The sequence below is a fragment of the Accipiter gentilis genome, chromosome 10, assembly GCF_929443795.1.
Source record: "Accipiter gentilis chromosome 10, bAccGen1.1, whole genome shotgun sequence".
NCBI lineage: Eukaryota > Metazoa > Chordata > Aves > Accipitriformes > Accipitridae > Astur > Astur gentilis.
Window position 1 is genome coordinate 13,275,688 of NC_064889.1, and position 23,237 is coordinate 13,298,924.

The window sequence follows — 23,237 nt, forward strand, 5'->3', positions numbered from 1 at the left end:
CTTTCAACTGGGTGTCAGGGTTATCAGTAAGATTGCTGACGTCTCCCTTTGTCTTAACTGAATGTGCCGGCCATGCACATCTCCTCTAGCAGTAGTGTTGTGGTGGTTTACTCGGATAAGACAAGGTTTTTAGGGAGAAGGTGTATAACTTATTGAACCAGACCACCTTGACATTTGCTCCTTTGTACTTTACGTTGCCTCCCTTCATGTACAGAATCCTAGCTTGGGAACCCCTAATGTGAAAAATAAAAAATTGCATGGAGTGTGATGGCATAATTGAAAATAGGAAAGTAATGTTTGCCATAATAACTTACAGATATTGGAAGATTTTGACAAAGTCACCCCCACACACACTCTCCTTCCCTGCCTTCAGAGGATTTACCATTATTTCCCCCCACCAAAAAAAGCAGTTGGAAAATAGAATTTCTCTTCTGAACAAGAAAGTGAAAGAAAAACATTGTAGCACAACAATTGAAATTTTATTTTGGGATAAATTGAAATTATATTTTCATTCAGTCGTATCAAAATATTTCAGCAACATCAGAACAATACTGTCTGATTCAACTTTTAAAACTGCATACAGTTATAAGATGTAATAATTATGCTTCAATACTGTAGTAGTAATCATAATACACAAAATATTTTAACTGTCACTTAAATATCAGAAGTCTGAACTTTTCTTAACAAAGAGGTTTGGTTACTTGCCAATATGATTCATGACAAACCCTTGCACAATTCCAAAATTTTTTAATTTATTCTCTTGTGGAAAATCTTCCTGTCTAGAATTTTGACTAACTCTATCTGCAATGTAATGGACTTCTGGCTCCAAGTATTTTTGCAGCATGTGCTAGTGAAGTGCTTTGAGAGAGATTTGGTTGGTTTTTTTTACATTGGGGGACTTTGGGTAGATCCAGTTTAAAGCATGGAGAATATTGAAATTATATGGGCTGATTTTCAAGTCCTTTTGCATTCAGTGGATTATGCTGGTTAGTTATTAATTTTGTTTAGATTGGTTTTGATTTTGACTCAGTCTGGTTTTAGATTAAATCTCTATATTTAAGATGTCTGCTGCATGCTCAGTGGTTAGGATGCATGTGAGCTTCCAGGAACATTAAAACTTAAGGATGTTTATAATTTTAAACATATGAGGAGTTCAGTTAAATTCTAAGTGTTGTTCATACAGTCCAAGACATGAGGGCATTTAGAATTAAAAACAAGACCTTTAAGGAATACAGAAAACGCACTGATAATATTGGACTTTGAAACAAGGCAGATGTTTGACCCTAATTTACCCATTTTGGTCTACCATTTTCCCTCCTTGCAAAGGGTTTGCTAAGGTTTACTGAAGGTATCTACCACAAACTGTTAGTTTTACCATCAGTGTTGTTCATATAAGAGCAATGATTTGTATCCTGATGTCACCATGCTGACTTTCGCTCTTGTCACTGAAATGCTCTAATTGTGAAGTCTGACTAAGTGCGGTTTTAATAAAAAGACTTGCTAGTTCTTTGAACACTTAGATTATTGGCTGTTGTAAAACGGTTGTAGTGGGACCTAAACCTCAGTGAAGAATGCCAAGTGGTTTTCTTTGGCTTTTTATCTAATCCGATATTTGTTAACTACCTTTACATGACAATAAGAAGCGTGGCTCCCCAAGTGCTATACAATTACATTTTAAAAGATTCTACTTTTTATGGTGACTGCTGAAATAAAACTCTCACAGGCAGATGTATAAATATGCTTTGATATATTTGCCAGTCTTTTTGTGATGGCAAGGTTAAGGTAGTGTGAGCATCTTCTTGGTGTTCAGTGAGAAGAGACTTGGTGTGTTATGGGTGAGTCCAGTGTGCATTACCTTCTTCCCACGGCCTCAAGCTTGCCATGGTAATTTTTCTTTTTCCTTATACATAAATCTAAAAGAAATAATGTGGTCATCTCAACAGCAGAGAAAGTGTCATTAAAATGAAGATGATTATGACAGATATTGTATCAAAATTCTGTATTCTAGGCAACTACAAAACAGCTAGCTGCTAAATGTGTGGGAACTTCAGGACTTTATGCATCCTTGGAGGGCTCAGATATAAAACAGGATGCCTTTTATTCAAAAAGATTCAACTGGTTGGACTGATTACTTTGCTTTAAGTAGGATGCTGTAATTGGGATTTAAGTTTAAATGAACATGAAATGATTTAAGTTTAAATTCTATAGGAGAGTATTTGCACATTTGTAAGAACTGACTGTGCTGTATAACCATATTATTTGGTGACTGGCTGTATTAACTTGGTGAATCAGCTAGATGGTGATTCAGTTCAGGATCACTGTGAATCCACTGACTTTTATTGACTCCGTTTCAATTTTGACCTTTTCTTGTATCATCTAATTTCATTTTAGTAAAAGTTTACAGTAGAAAACTGTAGCAATACATTAGACCTGAAGTTTTCTCCTTTCTCAGCTCTTAAAAAAGCCTGTGAAAAAATAGACAGAATGAGTTATTCTTCCAACATAGCAGCTTGAATGAAAACCTCAAGTATATAAACAAATGAGGCAAGGAATCTGAGGGCCACTTGGATTTTTGTCAAAGGATATATAATTTGGTATAACTGGGTTATCAGATCAGAGACTTACTGTCCAAATCAAATGTGGTAGAAAATGCCTTCTGAGGCCCCAGAGCTAAATCAGACATGTTTAGGCTGTTATGAATTTATGAGGATTTTGGAAGGATGTAAATCAGGTTTACAAAAACTTATTTCCAACCGTAATTACTTCATAAAAACAAACGATACAGTACTGCACCTAGGCAACAATGCCAAACTAACAGGGCAGAATAAAGCATGCAAAAGAGAATGACACATAAGAGATAAGTAGTCATAATTTGTTTGCAGGCTTTGTTTCATGATTCTGTAACATATTTATCGGGAAAAAGCAGAGGGATTTCAAAGCAACTATTCTGGGCACTCCTCCAGAATTAAGTGCAGCTGTTTGTGCCTTAAAGTCAATTATTTTTTGTGTTTGTTCTCTAATCATTCATTATTTGTAGATGCCACAAAACAATCCGTGAAGAGCTGACAGAACAAACATTATTCCCTGTAGATTTTTTTTTTTAAAATATTCATCGTGTGCTTAAAGTTTGTATAAGGGAGTTCTGTGAACTCAGCAGTACTGAAGGTGGCGAAGGGCAGCAATGTGTGAATTTAAAGCCTTTTAGTGCTATTAAAAAATCAAATTCTTATTTATTTTTAAAATTGCTTGGTTTATGTTTTCCCTTTCCTTCTGGCACATGTTACTGTTGGGATAAATCTATTAAAATATGGGCTGAGTCAGTGTGAATCTATTGCACTGTGATCCTATTCAAATTTATATTTCAAACAAAGATTTATCTCTGTCACTGTAATGGTACAAATACCTTTGTCCACCTGATGCTGGCTTACCTGCTGCTGGATCCTCACCTTGAGAATTTCAGTAGTGGTTTAATTATTAATAGAGTACAGATAAGGTTCTTAGCTGCAATGGAAGAGAGTTTCAATGAAGAATGCTCGCAGCAATCATTACGGTTTTCAGTTTAGCATTGTGTGCTTTGGGTAGCCTGAGTAAAAGTCCAAGTCATGAACATTTTTACAAACATTAATCTCAGAAAGTTGTGTTAGATTTATTGCCTGAAATATATATTAAAATAGCTCAGATGGGTCCCTGTGGGTCCATACCAGCTAAATAGAATGTACCAGCCAAAAAACATTTCAGGTGCCACTAGATGACAAGTCTGTATTGCAGCACTACCTCTCCCTTCAATAGTTAGACCACTATTTCCAGGACATGTCTATCAAACCCTCCATACAGAATCTTGTAGGAGTGGCTGACTGAATGATGCACATGACGAAAGCCCTCTGTTTTGTTTCCTCCTGCCTCTAGTTCTGTAAAAGCAGAGAGAAACAGGATGAATAAGCAGTCTAGCTGTGCCTGTTAAAACTTACCACTCTTTGTACTAGAAAAGAGAAGAAATATACAGACACAAGGGCCAGAGCCACTAGTGGGACAAGAACAGCTGTGGCATTGTACAAGAAAAGAAAAGAGAAGGGGGTAATACAAGAATAAAACCAAAAAAATTCACGGGGAGAGAAAGAAAAGATGTCCAGTAATAGAGAAACATGTGTAAAAGAACAAGGGGGACAGCAGGGAACACCCTACAAAAGGCCTGTTTTCTACTTGACTGCCCTTGTTTTGGATGCAGACTGCTTTCATACAATAAGATGCTGGCATTCAGAAATAAAGTTCAATAGGACTTAAAGGCAGCTTGTATTTTAAAAGCTTTACCATGAGTCCAGTCCTTCTTTCCTGTTCCAATTTTGATTATTGCAATGGAGAGCCTGATCTTGCTTTTCATTTGGGTATGGGGCAAGCAGAAAACTTTCACAGGTGTAGTCAGTTCATCAGTAACACTGAAAGTGCTTAATTCAACTTGTATCTTCCAATGGAAATCAGGGAAGCTGCAGATGAAATAAAATGAGCGTGAGAGGGGAGTAAGAGCCTGCATCCATTGCCCTTGTAGATGTAGGCAAAGAATGTGAGTCAGTGTGCTCTTGCCTGTGCATCTCTGCTAGTGCATGAACCCAAGTGACTTGCCTGTTATGTGTAATAGATGGACAGCTGTTGGCCATATCTGGTTTTTGTTTGATTTTTTTGTGGTTTTTTTTTGGGGGGAGGGGGTGTCATATTCAAACCCCTTTCTCATCCTTCAAAGCTATTTGTGATGACACCTTCAGCTATAATTGGCCCCATTCCCTTTCCATTTAAATCAAGGACATAGCTTCAGTTCCATTTACAGTCTACTCTCCTTATGTCTAATAGATGCAGATGGAAATAACCAGCAATAAGTTCACAATAAATCTTTTCTTATTCCATAAAATCACAAGCCTCCAGTTTGCTCTCTCAATTGTATGGTGTATTAGTTTCCTGATTCTGTTTTTAAGGGAAGGTTGGGGTTTGCTTTTGAAAGGGTTAGCGAAAGGCTAATTTCCTTGTGAAGAATAACGTGCTGAGCCACGCAATGACCCATTGCAATGACTGACACTGACCCAGGATAGGTAGGTCTGGTTCCCAATGTGAATTTTGCCAGATCTTGCCACTTTAGGCTCTGCTAGATAGTATGATATCTGGGACACATACATGCAAGATGCTTTATTTTGTATCTCTTACTATTAAACTACATAAAACCAGGAAATGTAGCAAAATGCTAAATAAATGTGGATCGTGTGTTTTCAAGAGTATTATTCTGTAAGTCACCAGCATATTCAGCTTTGAAAATAAGCTGTTGCACAGAGATAGTAGCTAGTGTCCATGGGAATTTTCGTGCAATTGAAACTGGCTTATTTATGTATTGATTAAAATATTGTTTAAGACATTTTGGAAAGATGAGTATTTAGAGGACAGTTTAATAATTTAATCACCCAGCTTAGTCCTCTCTATGCCTCGCAAGTTCCAGAAAAGAAATGCCTGTAAAATTCAAGTCTAAGAAACGTCATTACAGCATTGGCTAATATAAACTGCTTGATGCAGCAATGTCAGTCTAAGAATGAATGATTGCTCTGTAGGCAAGTGTTTTCATGACTGAAATAAAGAGATGCTGGGTGCTGAAGCACCTGCAAAGTGATGGGTGGATTGAGTACTTAGATGTCAGTCTGAGTCTGGTATATACGCAGGAATCAGAAATGATGTTGCTAGGTAAAGTGAAGTATTACAGTAGTACTTGACCTTTGCAGACCCATGGTTAAATCCACTGGAAAGGATACCATTTATTAGAATAATTCTCATTAAAAACATGTTTCTACTTTTCACCCACTATGAACATTAATGTGGGTGTAAAAATACAGCAAATTAGCACGCAATGAAATGTAATTCAGAGCAGAGTCTGCAGGGAGGGCAGCACTGCTACCTTCTCTCTACCTATAGGATGGAGTTAAATGTGAGTCCTATTTTGATCCATAACTATGAACCTACCACCTTTCATAAATGTTAGTTTCATTTAAAAGTAACAGCTTTTGCAGAAAAAAAAAAAAAAGGAAAAAAAACCCCCAAAACCACAAAATCGCCACTATCAATTCATCTAGTTGTTTGGTTGAAATAGTAGCTATATTCATGCAGCAGAAACACTGATTTTGTTTTCTGACACGTTGGAAGCACTGAGACTATAGATGTAGTTCTGCTTATGCTCTTGTTTCAAATAAAGTATAATCCAAATAACTTCTATGAATCAAATTCTGGCTTCAGTCCACTGAGACTGGAGATATTCAGCCATGTTAGGAGAGCAAATGCAGATGTAATCTAGTGTAAGTGGAGAATTCAGCCAAGTAGATCTGTTGAACTATAGAAGAAAGTGTAATAGTGATTAAAATCAGGTTCAACATGTAATGCAGTGTTCAGCTAAGTTCATCCCATAGTTTCTATACATACTCCTGAAGTCCCAAGCACAAAAAATAATGCACAGAATGCCAATCTTAACTCTGAATTTCTTTGATTTGGTTGGCAGGTGTCATGATGACCTGAACATCATTTAAGCTGAAAAGAGGGGGGTGAGGGGGTGGGATGTATGTTAGTCTCTTGTGGCATTATTGTACGTTATATACAACATTCTAGATGTGGAGCGATTTATCTATTTTTGTAGAGGTGGTAACATTAATTTTAATGTTAGCCTTTGGTATGACACAGACTTTGTCTTCATTATTCTGAAATATTGTTTGAAAAAAACCCCACAAATCCATTTATGTTTTCAATTTGCTTTGAACTATTTTTCAACAGCTCAGGTCAAGACCTAATTTCTACAGCAATGTTCACTGTATTTTATTGTTCACCAGCGAATTGTACATGATTAAGGAATCCATCAGGAAAATTCTCTTTTTATTCTTTCTGTAACATGTCTTTTCCCAATGACTCACTTGCAGTATTTTATTTTTTTTAGTATGGGAGCTGGAATAAAATTTGAGGACGAAAAATGGATGCTATACTTCAGAAATTGGTAAGTTCATTTCAACTACCTCCTTTGTAATTTTGCATTTATAACACAACATGGTATTTCAATCTTGTACATGTGGAAAAACTCATTGAAATGTTTGCAATACAGTGTCTGCTGGAGTTCTAACAAGGCGCTATTGTTTACTTTCAAGCCTAAGAATCCCGCCAAAAATATTCATGCTGGCAAACATCTGAGTGACCTGATTCACCAATTCATCTGTTCATAAATAAATAGTTATTTAAAGAAATACATTATATATATATATATGTATTTATGTATGTCTGCATGTACATGCATGCATGTCTCTCAAACACAGAAGCCAATCAACTTTTTGAGGCTTAAAATTGAATACCTCTCACGTAAGGTTTTTGTGAGTAAGGAAGTAGCCAAGCTGTCCAAAACATAGGTCCTTGCTGGTGTGTGATGGAAAAGAGTGGGTACACATGTTCAAAACAGAGAGGTTTAACTGATGTCTTGCTTAATGGGTAAGTTCACAAAACTCTTGTGTTGATAATGTGCCCTTTGCTGTTGATTGTATTATGTATAGAGTCAAAATTGCTAGCACAGGTTTACCTCTGCAAACATTATTATGCTGTAATTTCTGCAGTTGAAATAAACTGTAAGGATACAAACTCTAATTAACAGTAAGTTTAGTAAAAGTTTTATAGTGTCATAAAAGGTATTAAAATTTAGATTTTTCAACTGCAGAAGTATGACAAAGTCTATTAAACCCCATTAACAATACCTGTAGTATCTGACTTACTCGTAGGGAAAGGTCTTAGATGTGCCGCTATAGTAAAGTGCTCAATTTACACATGTACTGTATAGATGTGCATATATACATATACCCCACCAACACAAAGCCTAAATAGATCAGGTTATAGGTGATCCATGGAAAATGGACTGTGTGGTAATTTCGGTACTCTGATACCATCATATCTGTTCTGTCCAAAGAAGTATCACTGCATGTTTTTTGCGCAGGAATTGGCCTTTACAGATCAGGTGCAGACTTTTTTGATGATGTGAGCAAGCAGGAGCTGTCATCTTTAATCTATGGGTTCCCACCCAATTAAAGGCAAAAGAGCAGGCAGCAGCTTGGACTCAGACTGATGTCCCAGTCAAGGTAATTAGGATTGTAAAAGATGTTTTAACGGACTAGGACCTAGCACAAAAAAGCTCAGGATTCATAGAAATTTATTTGGGGGTGGGTTAGCGGAGGCTTGGACTTACCATCAATAGAACACTTTTGGTAGTGTTTCAGGAATGCAGGAATCATAATTACCTGTTGAAGCAATTAATATATTTTGGACCCTATTTGGGAGGTTGTTAAATCCTTGTGGGAAAAGACATGCCAATTTTGGCAAAGGCGGTAGGCAAAGCGAGAAGGAAGCTGTGCCACACACAGCTAGGGACAAGGCACAATGATGCCTTAGGAACAATGGTGCTGGCTGAGACAGCAGGGAGATTCTTCATCACCCTCTTTTTTCCAAGCTCCAGGAGATTTTATGTGTATGACTTCACGGAGTCAGAATCAGTTTTAGCAGTCTGTGGAACTGAGGCCTTTTTCTCTTCCTTCTCTTTTTGAGCTTGTTACCTAGCAGTCTTCAGCTAACTTCCATCACCTGCATATCTCAGAGGGCTTATGTTTCAAACAGTGCTCCCAGGCTGATACCTTCTTGAAATTGTGTATAATGCAAAGGAGTTGGTACCACCACAGCATTTATCAAGGTTAAGATGAAAAATCCCTTCTTGGGATTTCTCTGAGAATACACCAGGTGGTGCCATGGATGTTTGCTGAGACAATGTGTAATTACTTTTCTTGTTCTGCCAGAAAAGCTTTAAAAGGCCACATGAGTTCTACTTTATCACTTGCCCCCCTCTTTTCACTCATGCTGCCTACAACTCACTTGGACTCTGTTCTGGAAATGTCTCTGTGCTCAGTGCATGTGACCCCAATTACTCCTTCTTGCTTTTTCTCCTTCTCTTCCCCTCCTAAATGCTACTGGATTTTCTTCTTTACATTTACATTATGACAAAGAGAAATAGCCCCCTGCCCTTCCCAATAACTCAATACATGAATCTGCAATCTGCCATCTGGTATGAAACATTTTAAGCCATATAGAACTGCTCCATATCTTGTTGTTTAGCTAACCTGTTAATAGAACTGAGTGGACAAGGTTAAAAATAGATCTGCCTCTTAAAGCAACAATAGTTTCATTTTAAATGAAAAAGTAGTTTCCATTGATTCTGCCCTTATCGTGCTGGAACCTTCTGATTCTGTACATGTCTAAATTAATGCAGATAGAAGGCTCTTTTGAATAGTAATGTCTTTTCCACAGTTGGTCCTTGCTTAGCTCATCTTTGGTTGCAGTGATGATCTTGTAGGGTCCCTGTCCAGTCTGCTGCTGTTCCTGCTCCTATGCAGTGAAATGTGAAATTGCAGTCTTCTGCACCAGAAGTGTGAATGGCTTGTACTAAAGCAAGCATTGGTGCGTGTAATGGCAATGGCCATGAAAAGGAAGTTTGCAGCAAATCACCCTATGCACAAGGCATGGGAGAAAGTCATTATAGGGCTAATACTTGGAGTGAAGTTACAATTTATGTGTAAAAAATATTTTGTCAGACACAAGGCTGAAGCTGGCAGTCATTCCCTTCCAGAAGTTCTTCACCAGATGGGGTGAAGGTCATGTTTGTATCATTGATCACTTCTGACTGATGATCTAAATGATCAATTACATACTTTTTAATAGTATACTTGCGTGCATCCAGCCAACTATCTATGACTTTCTCAAATCCGAATGTCATCTATTAACAGACTTGCCATATGCAGATTTTTTTTTTTCTAGGATGGAATTCCTATCAAATTGCAAAGGTATTTAGTAAGCACTGGTTTGGATTATCTTACCAAAATGTTATAAGTCTCCAAATTGTTCTTCTTGAGAAAGGTATTTAAGTTTTAAGTGGATTCAGCTACACTCAGGGCAAGGGGTAGCTGGAGTAACTGTCTGCTGCAGTAAACAGTGCAAATGAATGGGTCTTAGTCCCTTAGTGAATCCATGTGTACTTGTAAAAATATAAGCTTATAAGCACACGTTGGCGGGAGAGAAAGAAAGAAGCTATTTATGTGCTTAGAATTAGGTGTGTACATAGCCACTGTGTGGAGCAGAGGAGATGTCTGTACTGCATTGGTGGCACAGTATATTTTCCTTGGTATGTCTGCTCCTTTGGCTGCCAGCACAAAACTGAATACAGGAGTGGTGTTAGGAAAGCGCAGCTGAGAATAGATGAAACAATAAAAGCGAAGGAAGTGACTCTGGGGATGATACCACTGTTCTTGAGTTAAACTGTGGGTGAGATGACAGTGTTCGAATGTGATGCTTAATGAAAAGAGATATAATATACACTACATACTTTAACATGGAGTATGGAAATTTGTTTAGAGAGGAAAGAGAATAAGAGCTGAATTTTTTGTCTCCTATGCTGCTTGTATTTTTCTCAGATCATACATCCCAAACTAGGTCTTCAAGGTGCATTCCTTTTTTGGCACACCTGTCTCCAGGCAATATCAGTCAGTATTCACCAAGAAATGCCAATCACCAATCTGTGGGACAGCTCTGTTAATGTATCACAAAAGGCTAGGTTCAAAAGAGCACCAAGGCATGAAACTCTCTTGCCAAGGTGAACTGTGCAGGAGGTTTTGGGTTGTTAGCACTCAGAGAAGCGAAGCATTCAGCAGGGCCGTGGAGCTGAGGTAAAGGCTTCTGTAGCATGTGTGTGACAGAGATGGTCTTTTCTAAACTTGGGCAGAAGTGGCTAGGTATAGGCCTTTCAGAAGGGTGTTGCAGGTCCTGGCTCCTCAATTCTGTATATATTTGCGCAGACAGCAGATAGTGTGCCTGTTTGGAAGGATTATTCTGAATTTCTGGATGAGTTTCTAGTCACAGGCAGGTGATTTCACTCCGTTAACACTGTATAACAAAGTGAGATGCAACAGTTTTATCCAGAGAGAGATCAAATTAATGGACCGTTCCATTTCAGGAGGCTGCTGAAGAAGCCTAAGTAGAAGCCTCTAATGTGAAAGGAGCACAATGTGAAGGACCTCAGGTGCAGCATCCCCTCAGCCCTTGCATACAGGCATTATAGGCAGCAGACACATTGCCACTGCATACACACAGAGGGGACTCTTGGGAAATATGACCTTTTATGTCTCATCATAGGGAATTTGACTCAGAGGTACTGCTGCAGTTATACAGACTCTCAGTTTCTTCTTTTGTGAGTTTTCTTATCAGCTTATATGATCTCATTTCAGTATTTTTAGTGGATTCTCTGTTTGCTCACAAGGCCAGGAGAGGAAAGAAAAAAACCCCTTCCTCTTCCACACACACACACACACTGGTATGTAGATAAAACCCCACATTCTTCAATCAGATTTTTAAAATTGGAATTTTGCTGCTGTTACAGTTTAGCCTCAGGCTGGTAATTTGGTGCTTGCTTCAGTCACTGGGGTCGCTAATTGGAAAAAGTACAGAACAGAAGAGAGAGTCGGGGGGGGGGGGAGGGGGGGGGGGGTGAATCACATTTATACCAAAAAACCAAGTCCCCCAGCACACAAATTCAACAAAACTTTAAGTATCCATTTTTTTTCCCCTGAAGAGAGTAGAAGGGAAACAAAGATATTAGGCCCTGACAACAAAGTCTCTAGAAAAGTATAAAATCTAATAACACTGACTTTCCATCCAACCTCTCACACATGTATCAGAGGAAAATGTCCCTTGCTAAATACAGTGAGAATTCAGTTGGGCAGCATTATTTATTTTCTTTTTAACACTGCCATTCCCACACATATGAGTATACTTGTTCTATCTGTGCAGATATCTACATAGATGATATATCACTAGTATACATAATTCACAGGGGCCCAGTGCAAAAACTAAAGAGTTTTCTCAATTTGGGACCAATTTTCAAGACTGAAAATGAGCTGCACCAGTGCCAGCTACGAACTTTTTCTCTTGATGTGGCTAGGAATGTGAGTGGATGTCACTGAGCTTTAAACCTCTTTGGACATTATTAGAAGGCTCCACAATTTCCTTTCAGCCTATGAAAGCTGTCTTGTTGAATAATATGCCCTTAGGAGAACAGCATTATGTGAACAGGACTTCTGGGATGCAAGGACTCAGGGGAATCCTGGACCAATGGTCTCTCACATTGTGCTCTTCAGATGAGAAGCTTTTATGTGGGCTACTTAAGGAGCTGCAGGCAGGCAGCATCTCTGGAGACCTGCTTTGTTGTCCACTTTATTTTGGCCCTAAATTCCTCATCTTCCCAATTTTATGAAGCTGTAGCCATGGTGCAGGAACTGCATCTCTGTAGGTACATATGTATAGACAGTACCCCTGTGTCTGCTTTAGTAAGGGGGGAAATTTTTCCCACGGCATTCACCAGTGTAGGTTTAAGAGAATATGTTAGTGTAGTAGGTGTAGTAAATGGGATTTTTATAATATACTGTTGTACGCAGGTGACTTTGAATCCAAGTCTGTTGTATTTTTTGTTGTATATGTGAGTTTACTTAGAGACTTGTATTAATTGAAAGGAATGCTCTTACTCAGCTGGGAGATATTGACCACTTTGACAAAAAATGTGCACTCTACAAAGCTTAAATTACATAATTGTTCAAGAAGGACTAGCACCTCCTGTGGAATCCTTAGTTAGAGGAGAGAGAGAGTTACATTAATCAGGACTTCTGGGGATGCCAATAACGATAATTCTTTTCTAATGTACTGATATAACTCTCAATTGTTTCATATTAAGCTGAGAAAATGGGAAGAGTTAGAAGATGGTACATGTTTTAATAGAAGCAATAATTCTGCTTGAAGGGTTGTCTGAATGCTGTGCTGGGGAAATGAAACCAATAGATCCCATTTTACAGAATATAGCTGTGTAAGAAGAAAAGGTCATAGTCCTGGGCCTAATTCTGTTACTGTTTTAAAGCTGATGTTAGTATTTTTCAATTTATTTTATGGTTTTAAAATGGGGACAAACATGTAGATGTAATAATTACTGCCAACTACAAAAGATTTTCTTTGTTTGGATCATATGCTATAAGCTTATTAGCCAGTGTGACTCAGCTGCCTTCCACTGTCCTTAGCTATGTCAGTTTACACCAGGTAAAGATCCAGCTCACAATATTTCTTTCCTGTTGATGATTATTTTGTGCTGATGGGCTATTAGCTATTATGGCCTACTCAGCTATCTAACACACACTGCATTCATACCCAGAATTCTTGCTAAGTGAGTAGTAACAAGTAACTGCCTTTGAATTTTCATGAGCTAAGCATCGTGGGTCAGATTCTCATTTAGTCTAAGGCACCTCTAGATGCTGTGGCTTTATAAAGTGGCCTTGTTGTGGACATAAAATAATGGTAGCCTTTTGAAGAATGACGCCATGTGATTTCTCATAGCTCTTTTATTTACCATAAGCACTTTGCAGTCTGATCCCATTTTCCTTTATATTGTTTCCTTTTGGGAAGTCTAAGCGGTGAAATCCTTAACACGGGCCTGTGGCTGGTAGCCTCCCAAACTTAGAGGAAAGCAATCCCTGCTGAACCTCATTAGCACTGTCTGTTAGTAAGTACTGTGTCATCAGCTTGTCATGGTTGTTACAAAATCTGGACCTATTTTAGTGCTGTACCAACTAGTGATGATGTTTAATAAATAATACATTACTGGTCTAACTACTAGCTGAGGAGATGTGTACAGCTTTTAATTAGTGTCTTCCAGTATTCTCCCTCTAATTAAAAAGGAGTCCAGAGCTCAATTACCACTTACAGAAGATAAGAATTGAAAATACTGTGAAAACCTCACAATATCATTATTTTCATGCAACTAAAAATCTGTCCACCTTAGATAATTTGAAGTCATAGGTATGTAAAATCATCACAGCCAATAACTGGAAAGTTTTTGGCTGACAATGCCCTACTCCCTGGTAATGAAATATTTGCCTATTCTCATTGTTAGTGTGACACGCTATATAGAACAATATGAAAGGTTTAAGAGTTAATAGGATTAATATACCTGGCGTCGTGTACATAATTCCTTAAGGAAATTCTTCCTCTCCACTAATTCTGAAGTAGTGCTGTTACATACCTTTCACCATTTATAAAGGCAGTGTTGTCTAATTGTTTTCCATGAGAACAGAACTCAATCACTGTTGGCTTCAAATCCCTTGTCTATTCCTAGCCCGTTCTGAGTCTTGGGGAAAACTCAGCACCTCAGTTTTACCTCAAAAAAAGCAAGAATAACTAATGAGCCCAATTCACAAGGCTTTGCAAAAATTACTGTATTCTTTTTTTATAAAAAATTATTTTACTATATAATAGAAGTGCTAAGTGTTCTATAGTAGCATCTACAACATTATAAGTTTGAGTAGAAAAAAAAAAAAAAGTAGATCTCATCAGAACTTGTGTTTCCTAAAAACTGAGATAGAGGTTATTTTTTAAAAAAACCCATTCCTATATTTTTCTTTTGGGCCACTTCTTACCCCCATGGGTTTTATGTTCTTACAGGCATTTGCATTACTCTATAGTTATACCACCCACTTTCCCAAGGTTTCTAGGAAACTTGTTGAAAAAAAAAAAATTGTGCTGCCACTACATTTTCCATATCTATTTCTGTGACTAAACAGAGGACTTCATTCTTCTGGAATATTAATCTACTTCATTTAACAAGCATCAAAATGAAATGAATATTTGCAAAGGTCACGTTACAGTATATGGCAGGAAAAACATGCCAAAAAAAATTAAAATTGCTAGGGCTGTATAGGAAAGTCACACACACCACATATTGCTCACAGGTGCTCTTTGTGAAGCCCAATCCAATAAATGTCAGTCCAGTCATTTACACTAGGAGAGTGCCAGTCATGTAAAAAGAAACAGAAGAACAGATGCCTTATGAGAAACAAGCCCAATACAAATAAACTCAAAATTGATTATAAAAAATTCACAATAAACAAGTATTAAAACACATCTGAATTGCATTTGGGATTCTGCAAATGTTTTGTCTACATTTGGGATTCAGTGAATGATTTGCAAAGCAAGAGGCAAATAATTCTGAGTGCTTTGTAAGTCTTTTGAAACCTTGCCTCTGCATATCTGAGGTTATTTTATTTTATTTTATTTTAATTCCTTTGACTTTTTCTCCATGTTCGTTGAACTTTGGTTTTCAAAAGGCCAAAATGTCCACAAAAGTATGGTGAAATTTAAGAATTTCATCTATGGGGTTTTTTTGTTTGTTTTTGTTTAAGTGCCAAGGGGCTAAAGGTTTGACTTTTAGCATGTGTTTTGAAAAGCTTACACACCCCTGACTTTTTCGGAACTAGGACTGGCTTTAAAATCTGCTAAAAAAAAAAAAGCGAGTTCTGTGGGTTTGGTGTTTATTGTAAACATTTCAAGGTTAAAACTATTATCACTGACAAGAGGGCGCCAGGGTCATCAGCTACCCACACTTTAGTTCCCTGTTGGCAAGTGGTGTCTGTATGTGTTACAGTCAGAGCTGGAGAATCTAGCACAGGTTCAGAACTACTTGAGTATAAGAGTATTACATACTACTTGAGCGCAAGAGTTTGTAACTGTTAGATAAACATTTATAGTGTCACATCTCTTTTTTTTTTTAATTGATGTTCTGCTTCATATAAGCCAAAGATCTCATAAAAGGCTATGGATTCTTCTCTGATGACATTTTTAGTAGTCCAGTTTCATGCAAGGCACAGCCACCTCTGAGTATAGGTGTCCTAACTAGATCCAGTCTACAGTGCTGCTGGCCACCTCTGGCCTGCAGAGACTTCTGAAAAATTGGAATCAAATGCAGCTGAGCTGAACAAATTTTTAAAGGAAAACCGGATGTGGATTAATTCTTTTTTTTTTTTCTTTTTTTTTTTTTCTTTTTAATCCAGAATAAATATAGGAGCCCTAAAGTTCTGGAAGATGTAGACCTCAAGCTTGAAATTTTATACTCCTAAAGACTAGTGCAGAGCAAGCAGCAGTAAAACTCACCAGATAAATGGTCTCGACTCTGACCAGAGAGGCCACCCTTTTGTGTAAAAAGCTAACTTGTATTCCTTGCTCATTTAATCCCCTGCTTTTCTGCCGAAACAGTTGACAAGGCATTCATTCCCACCAGTAACTGGGCTGAAACCACACATTCATTTCATATATGCCACCGAACAGATCTGTGATACTAATGATTTTCAGACTCTATGAACTGGAGTTGGATCTGACCCTGTGACCAGAAGGTTAAAGGCTTCAAATCCAATTACCAAATCCCAGAGCTACCAAGTCACTTTTGCTTAAACATGACGTCAGCAGTGATGAAAACCATAGTAAGCTATTGTATTCAGCCAGGTAGACCAGCAACATGAAGGAGAATTGCTAGGATATGCCCCTTTCAGACAGCATATTTCACCTCTTCTCCTTTTCCAGAGACCGTATTCGTCTTTCTTCAGAAAGGAAGTGTCAACTAGTTGAGAAGGATCCTGTGAACATAAAATATACAAACCCATCCTCGGCACCATGCCCATGTTAAGTATTTGAAAATACTGGGTGATCCCCAAGTGAAAACTGCACATTGTTTATTCATAGCCTATCTACAAGTGACATTTAATATTCAAGCTTCATGTTTAGCAACTGGTTGATGCCACTTCTTGCCAGTCATCTTTTTGCTGGTGCTGCTGTTCTGTCATGGCTGAGAGTGACACGCACATGCACACAGGCAAACAGTGGCTGACAAAATGTAAATGTACTGGGCAAGAACATGAACAGTTCTGCTTCCAAGTCATCCCTTGTGGCCTCCTTCCTCGTTCACGTGGCTGTGTGATGGCAAAGGCCCAGTGCAAGGAAGACCTCAGCTGTAGGCAAGTTCTGTGACACTGGATGGCAAGGAGATGTTTTACTGGAACTAGACTTTGGCTAGCAAATTGGGAAGAGCAGAGGGGGTTAAATCAGGAAAAATAAACACAAAGCAAGACAGGAGAAGGTAGAAGCTTAGCAGCAGCAGAACCACTGAACTTGTAAATTACTTTGATCTGTCTGATGGAGATGTCTGAGAAGAACTAGGGTTCAGCCATATTTTGTACACAGTTAGGGTTTTTCTTGAGGATCTGCTATAGACCTGTTGTTTTGCTATGATTGTTTGAGAGTTTGGATGGAAATTAAAGTTCCCTAAAATCAACTAATAAATGTGACTTTATGACTGTTATGCCTGAGAGGAAATATTGTGCAAAATCATACTGGAGAACCCAGAACTGGATGCAGTACTTCAGATGAGGCCTCACCAGTGCCAAGTAGAGAGAAAGGATCACTTCCCTTGACCTGCTGGCAATGCTCTTCCAAATACAGCCAGGATACTGTTGCAAACTTGCTGTGGGTGCACTCTGCCCCATCATCCACCTCTTTAGTGAAGATGTTAAACAGTATTGACCCTAGGGTCTTGCTTCCAGATGGACTTTGATCAACTGATCACAAGCCTCTGGGCCTGGTTGTTCAGCCTGGTTTTCACTTGACCTCGCAGAACATATTGGAATTGGAGAGGAATTGGATAAGGGACTGTTGGCTCACGTTACCTCAGAGTTGAAGGTATTCAGAATGCAAAAGCATGTTCCTTTTTTTTCAGGGAAGCTTTCTTCTTTAACAAGATGACCTGTCCAGAAGAATATAACAACAAGTAGAAAATTTCTGAACTCCTCTGAGAAATGTCTAAAAAATGACATTGCATTGTTGTTGAGCACATTCTCTTTGCTGAGAGGTACAACATAAATATCAATAATTATAATTTAACTACTGCTATAAATAGTACTGTATTCAGCTTTGTTTTATAAAATAATTTTAGTCTCTGTGGACACAAGAACAATTTGTGTATGTTTACAATAGTACTGACCATTATTCTGAATGAATAAAGAAAAAGGTCTGTTCCTCCTTGGCTGAAAATCATTTGGCCAGTTTCTTATCTAGAAATGTCTCACAACAACCGCTACTAGTCTATATGTTGTATGAAAAGAAAGAAGGACAAAGAAACATTATGTAGGAAGATAGGGCACAAAGAGAAGGGTAGAGGCCAGAAAGGAGACGTGATAAAAAGGCAATATTTAAAAAACTTTTAAGCTAAGGACGGAGATTTTTTCCCTACCTGAACAAAGGCAGAAGCAGTAGGCTCAGGATGCCTCACATACAACCGTTCTCAGAAACAAGCTCATTCACTGAATGAGCTCTGCTCCACTGGAAGTGTTTATTTCCACTGCCAATGGGCAGCCTCGTTTGAACACTACTAGTGGCTAAATATTACTTTATTTCCTCCATTCCTTCACAACTGAGACCTACATGGACTGCAGGTAACTGGAATGTTAAAGAATGGCAGCTGCGGATGTACTGTTAAATGAACTTCTTTCAAACTCGCATCTTATTTAAGTGCAAGTCTCAAATATTTTACTGGGTTCAAGTCTTCAGGGTCAATGCTATTCTTCATGTGTATTTCTTTGCTTCATGTGTTCGATGACTGTGTAGAGCAAGACAAACATAGAAGCCATAGAATCATATAGGTTGGAAAAGACCTTTAAGATCATCAAGTCCAACTGTAAACCTAATGCTGCCAAGTCCAGCACTAAACCATGTCCCTAAGTGCCACATCTGCATGTCCTTTAAATACCTCATGCTCCTAGGCGTTGAGCATGGGCTCTCATAGCAGCAAACTTGCAACAATAATTGTATGTGCTGCTTGTCAGAATGGAGTGCTGCATGATAGGAGAAGCTATTGTAAGCCTATTAAAGTAAATGCATCTGAAATAAACTATCACACCTTAGAAACTTCAGTGATGGCTGTTTGGAGTGAATATTACATATAGAACAACCTATTCTTACTTAATTTATTCTGTTTCAGAAAAACAGAATTCTGTCTTTTGAAAAGGCTCCTTTTTAGACAAAAGCTTGATCCTCTATTAATTATTTCCTAGGCAAAACTGGGACTAGATATCCATCTGCAGAAGAGAAAGGGATAAATTTCATATATTGTGTTCACATATATATTTCCCACTGGGACAGATTTCAAACAAAATAATGAAAAAAAAATTGTTTTAAAGAGCTAAATGAGGGTGGAGGCTAGAATGGGAGGTGAACATGTCTGGGCTTGGTTTCTTGTTTTAGGGGTTTAATGTTAGATACAGCCTAGAGACTCCTGGGGATTATAAAAAATTGAATTTTTGTGATGAAGGATTTTATGGCATTTCTGAAGTATGAAATGTTCTCAACCATGGCTGCAAGCTCAGGCAAGCTTAACATCACCTCCTCAGCATGATTGGCTATTTCATTATGCAATAGAGAAGCAGTGGAATTTGCTTAAGATTTAAAAAGAAAGCTTCATATGCAAGGGGCAATTTACTAGGATTTAAATGTCTCTAAAGGAAAGATTTAAATCTGTATAGGAAAATATAGGCACATTTTCTCTATTACCATTTCTAACTCTTCATGTATACACTGTAAATCTCAAGAGGACTATGTGCGGGACTTCATTCTAGAGAGGTGTACACAGTAGGTTAGTATTTTAGTTTTTGCCCATGAGGAAAAGTGAAAAGGACACTATTGACTTCAAAAGTAATTGTGCTGAATTAATGACTTCAGTGTTCTTCCAAATACTGGTCCAAACAGTGAAAAATAGAAAATTATATTTGTTAGATGCCTTCTCTCTAAAGTGTAATTAAAAAAAAAAAAATAAAAAATCAGTGGCTCAAATTTTCATCACCAAGTGCCAGCTCTTGTGCCCATCTCCACTGTAATTTGCATGTTGTGGGGCAGCCTCAGTAGTCAAGGCAAGTTTTAATGAGCAAACAAACTGTTCCTGAGATCTTACGGGTTGCACTCTGTCTGTTCAGGTGTGATGGGTTGACCCTGGCTGGACGCCAGGTGCCCACCAAAGCCGTTCTATCACTCCCTCTCCTCAGCTGGACAGGGGAGAGAAAATATAACAAAGAGCTTGCAGGTCGAGATAAGGACAGGAGAGATCATTCACCAATTACCGTCATGGGCAAAACAGGCTCAGTTTGGGGAAAATTCAATTTATAACAAATCAACTAGAGTAAGGTAATGAGAAATAAACCCAAATCTCAGAACACCTTCCTATCACCCCTCCCTTCTTACCGAGCACAACTTCACTCCCGGATTTCTCTACCAACCCCCCCCCCAGAGGCACAGGGGGACAGGGATGGGGTTTACGGTCATCACACGTTATTTTCTGCCGCTTCATCCTCCTCAGGGCGAGGGCTCATCACACTCTTCCCCTGCTCCAGCGTGGGGTCCCACGTACAGGAGACAGTCCTCCACGAACTTCTCCAACGTGGGCCATTCCCACGGGCTGCAGTTCTTCACGAACTGCTCCAGCATGGGTGCCTTCCACGGTGTGCAGTCCTTCAGGAGCACACTGCTCCAGCGTGGGTCCCCCACGGGGTCACAAGTCCTGCCAGAAAACCTGCTCCAGCGTGGGCTCCTCTCTCCACAGATCCGCAGGTCCTGCCAGGAGCCTGCTCCAGAGTGGGTTTCCCACGGGGTCACAGCCTCCTTCGGGCACCCACCTGCTCCGGCATGGGATCCTCCATGGGCTGCAGGTGGAGATCTGCTCCACCGTGGACCTCCCTGGGCTGCAGGGGGACAGCCTGCCTCACCATGGTCTTCCCCACGGGCTGCAGGGGAATCTTCGCTCCGGTGCCTGGAGCATCTCCTCCCCCTCCTTCTTCACTGACCTTGGTGTCCGCAGAGTTGTTTCTCTTACATGTTCTCAGTCCTCTCTCCGGCTGCCATTTCCCATCTGTCCCAACTTTTTTTCCCCTTCTTAAAAATGCTATCACAGAGGCGTTACCACTATCGCTGATGGGCTCGGCCTTGGCCAGTGGCGGGTCCGTCTTAGAGCCGGCTGGTATGGGCTCTGTCAAACACAGGGGAAGCTTCCAGCAGCTTCTCACAGAAGCCACCCCCTCCCCCCTGCTACCAAAACCTTGCCACACAAAACCAATACATCAGGCCACTTCCAATGCATCTTGTTTCATTAACCAGTACCATGTATGGCTATCTATGGGTAGAGAGAGCAGAAATATCGCAGTCAGTAATAGATCATCATGGTTGCTTTAATTTGCACCAGATGGACAGGCAAATACACAACTAGCCATGGACTGGGGAAGTACAAGTTTAGCCAAAGTTTATCCTTTGCTATTGCTTCCATTTCTGTACTAGAAAGAGACTGGTCTGTGTTATCAGCAACCTATGTACTTCGCCTTTACAACATACAAAGAAATACACATTTGAATACCAAATGTAATACTACTACTTGGACTGCAGAGTTGAAACATTCTCCTTTGGCATGTAGACTGCGTGTAAGTCTTCTGATGGGAGGTATCCTCCACAGTGAAAAATACAATCCAGTCTTTCTTCCTCCTTCTCCAGGGTTGGGATACTGAGACCAGAGTGTCTGAGCCCTGTCATCAATTAAGTTGTAAGCTGCTGAGCATGAGTTAGGGGGTCACTGCTGCACTTTGTTCATCAGTATGACTTTATCACAATTAGCAAACCCTCTTTCATGCCCAGAACTTTAACGTGTAACAGGCTTATATAACGAGATCATAGTAAAATCCACACCTCCTTTGGTGTGAAACAGCAGCATTGGCTAGTTTAGCAATCCCAAACACAGGTATCTGAGAGTTCAAGACAGGAAAGACTGTTCTGTTTGATTAGATGCACACAGGCAAAGGGATGAGATGAGATGAGCTGGAAAACAGGATGACTTAAATTGTCTGCAGATGTTGTGGGATCTTTCTGCAAATGGTTGGTGATGCCAGATCCCTGGGTAGGGCAGGTGTCACCTGCAGGCATAGCTTTTAGAGACATTGAATCCCTGTGAAATAAAGGTAGGGGAGCTGTGAGATTAAGATTTGGAACCACGACTGAGAATGTTTTGTTTTGTTTTGTTTTGTTTTAATATAAGCAAATTATTTTTTTTTGGGGGGAGAGGTTTTTTTAGTATGAAATAAAAACCTTGCACAGGATGATGCAAAAAGCTACAGAATTAGTATAGAAGGCTCACTGAGAAATGAATCTGTACCTTTTTTCTCCCTTCCTCTCCCTCTTTTGTACACCTGGATGATGAATAAGGTTTCTTTTACCCTGTATGAACTGCAGGTTTTAAGGGTGTTAATTAAAACCAGTGTTTTGATCCTATTGCACAGGCTACTTAATCAATTAGCTGTATTTGCAAAGTACTTTTAAGGAGTAATTACTTCCAAATAATAAGTGGGTTTCTTTATTAACTTTCAGAAATGTAGGATGCCAAGAGGAGAGAGGAGCCTTGTGTCAGAGCTCAGCAGGCAGCTTCTGATCCTCTCTCATTCTGATTCATCAAGAGCAACCAGGTCAGAGTCCTGACACAGCAGCAGGTTTTGTGTGAAGCAGAGCAGTTACACACGTAATAGCTGTTAGGCTTTGCGTTTGGAGGTGTGCTTTTTTTTTTTGGTCTGTGTGAACTTGGGTTTTGGGTAGGTTAGATGAGACAGCCTGTTCATATTCCTGGGAGCATGTGGTTCAGATACTTAAGCCTGTGGTCAGTTGTGTGTCTGATCTGCTGTGGTATCAGCACTCCACACTAGCGAGGCAGCTCACATGCTGGTACTGTTGCCCAAGTGGGCAAACAGGAGGATTCCTAAGAGGCTCAAAGTACACCATTCCCTGTTCCTTCCACTCCACACTGCTGCTCACCACCTGTCGTGGTGACAGACCACAAGAAGCAGATTTGACAGGCTCCAGTTACGCTCCATTTTTTCTTTCTGGGAAAGGACAATAGAGTTTCACAGTGCATTAAATGCAAACTGATGGACATTAGAGAAGGAGGTATTCTTTGTTCAGGTACTAATATCAACACTGCATGATGTCTGACATGAATGATTTCTGGACAGTCAGGCTATTGAACCATCGACAGAAGCGTTAGAAGCAGAGGTATAACAAAAATACTGGTGAAAATAATGGAGAAATTGCATGGCAGTTTGTGACTAAGAGAGGAGAGAAAACCAGGAGACATATATTATAGTCTTGGTTGAATAATATTTATTTGACTTATCCATACTAAGCTCATAGTGTATCTTTCTTGAAAGGAATGAAGTAGAAAGCTCCTAGGGTTGTACATGGTGGGTGCCTTTGCAATATAAAGCAAGCAGCTA

The 23,237-nt window shown here is 39.3% G+C and overlaps 1 long non-coding RNA gene across 1 annotated transcript in view; it reads left to right on the forward strand.

Moving 5' to 3' along the window:
- LOC126043915 (uncharacterized) overlaps positions 1-23,237 on the forward strand; it is a 150,895-nt gene that overhangs the window by 112,043 nt on the left and 15,615 nt on the right. Inside the window, exon 2 of the long non-coding RNA XR_007507541.1 lies at positions 6,950-7,006. This is a non-coding gene — a long non-coding RNA (uncharacterized LOC126043915). The remainder of the gene's footprint in view (positions 1-6,949; positions 7,007-23,237) is intronic.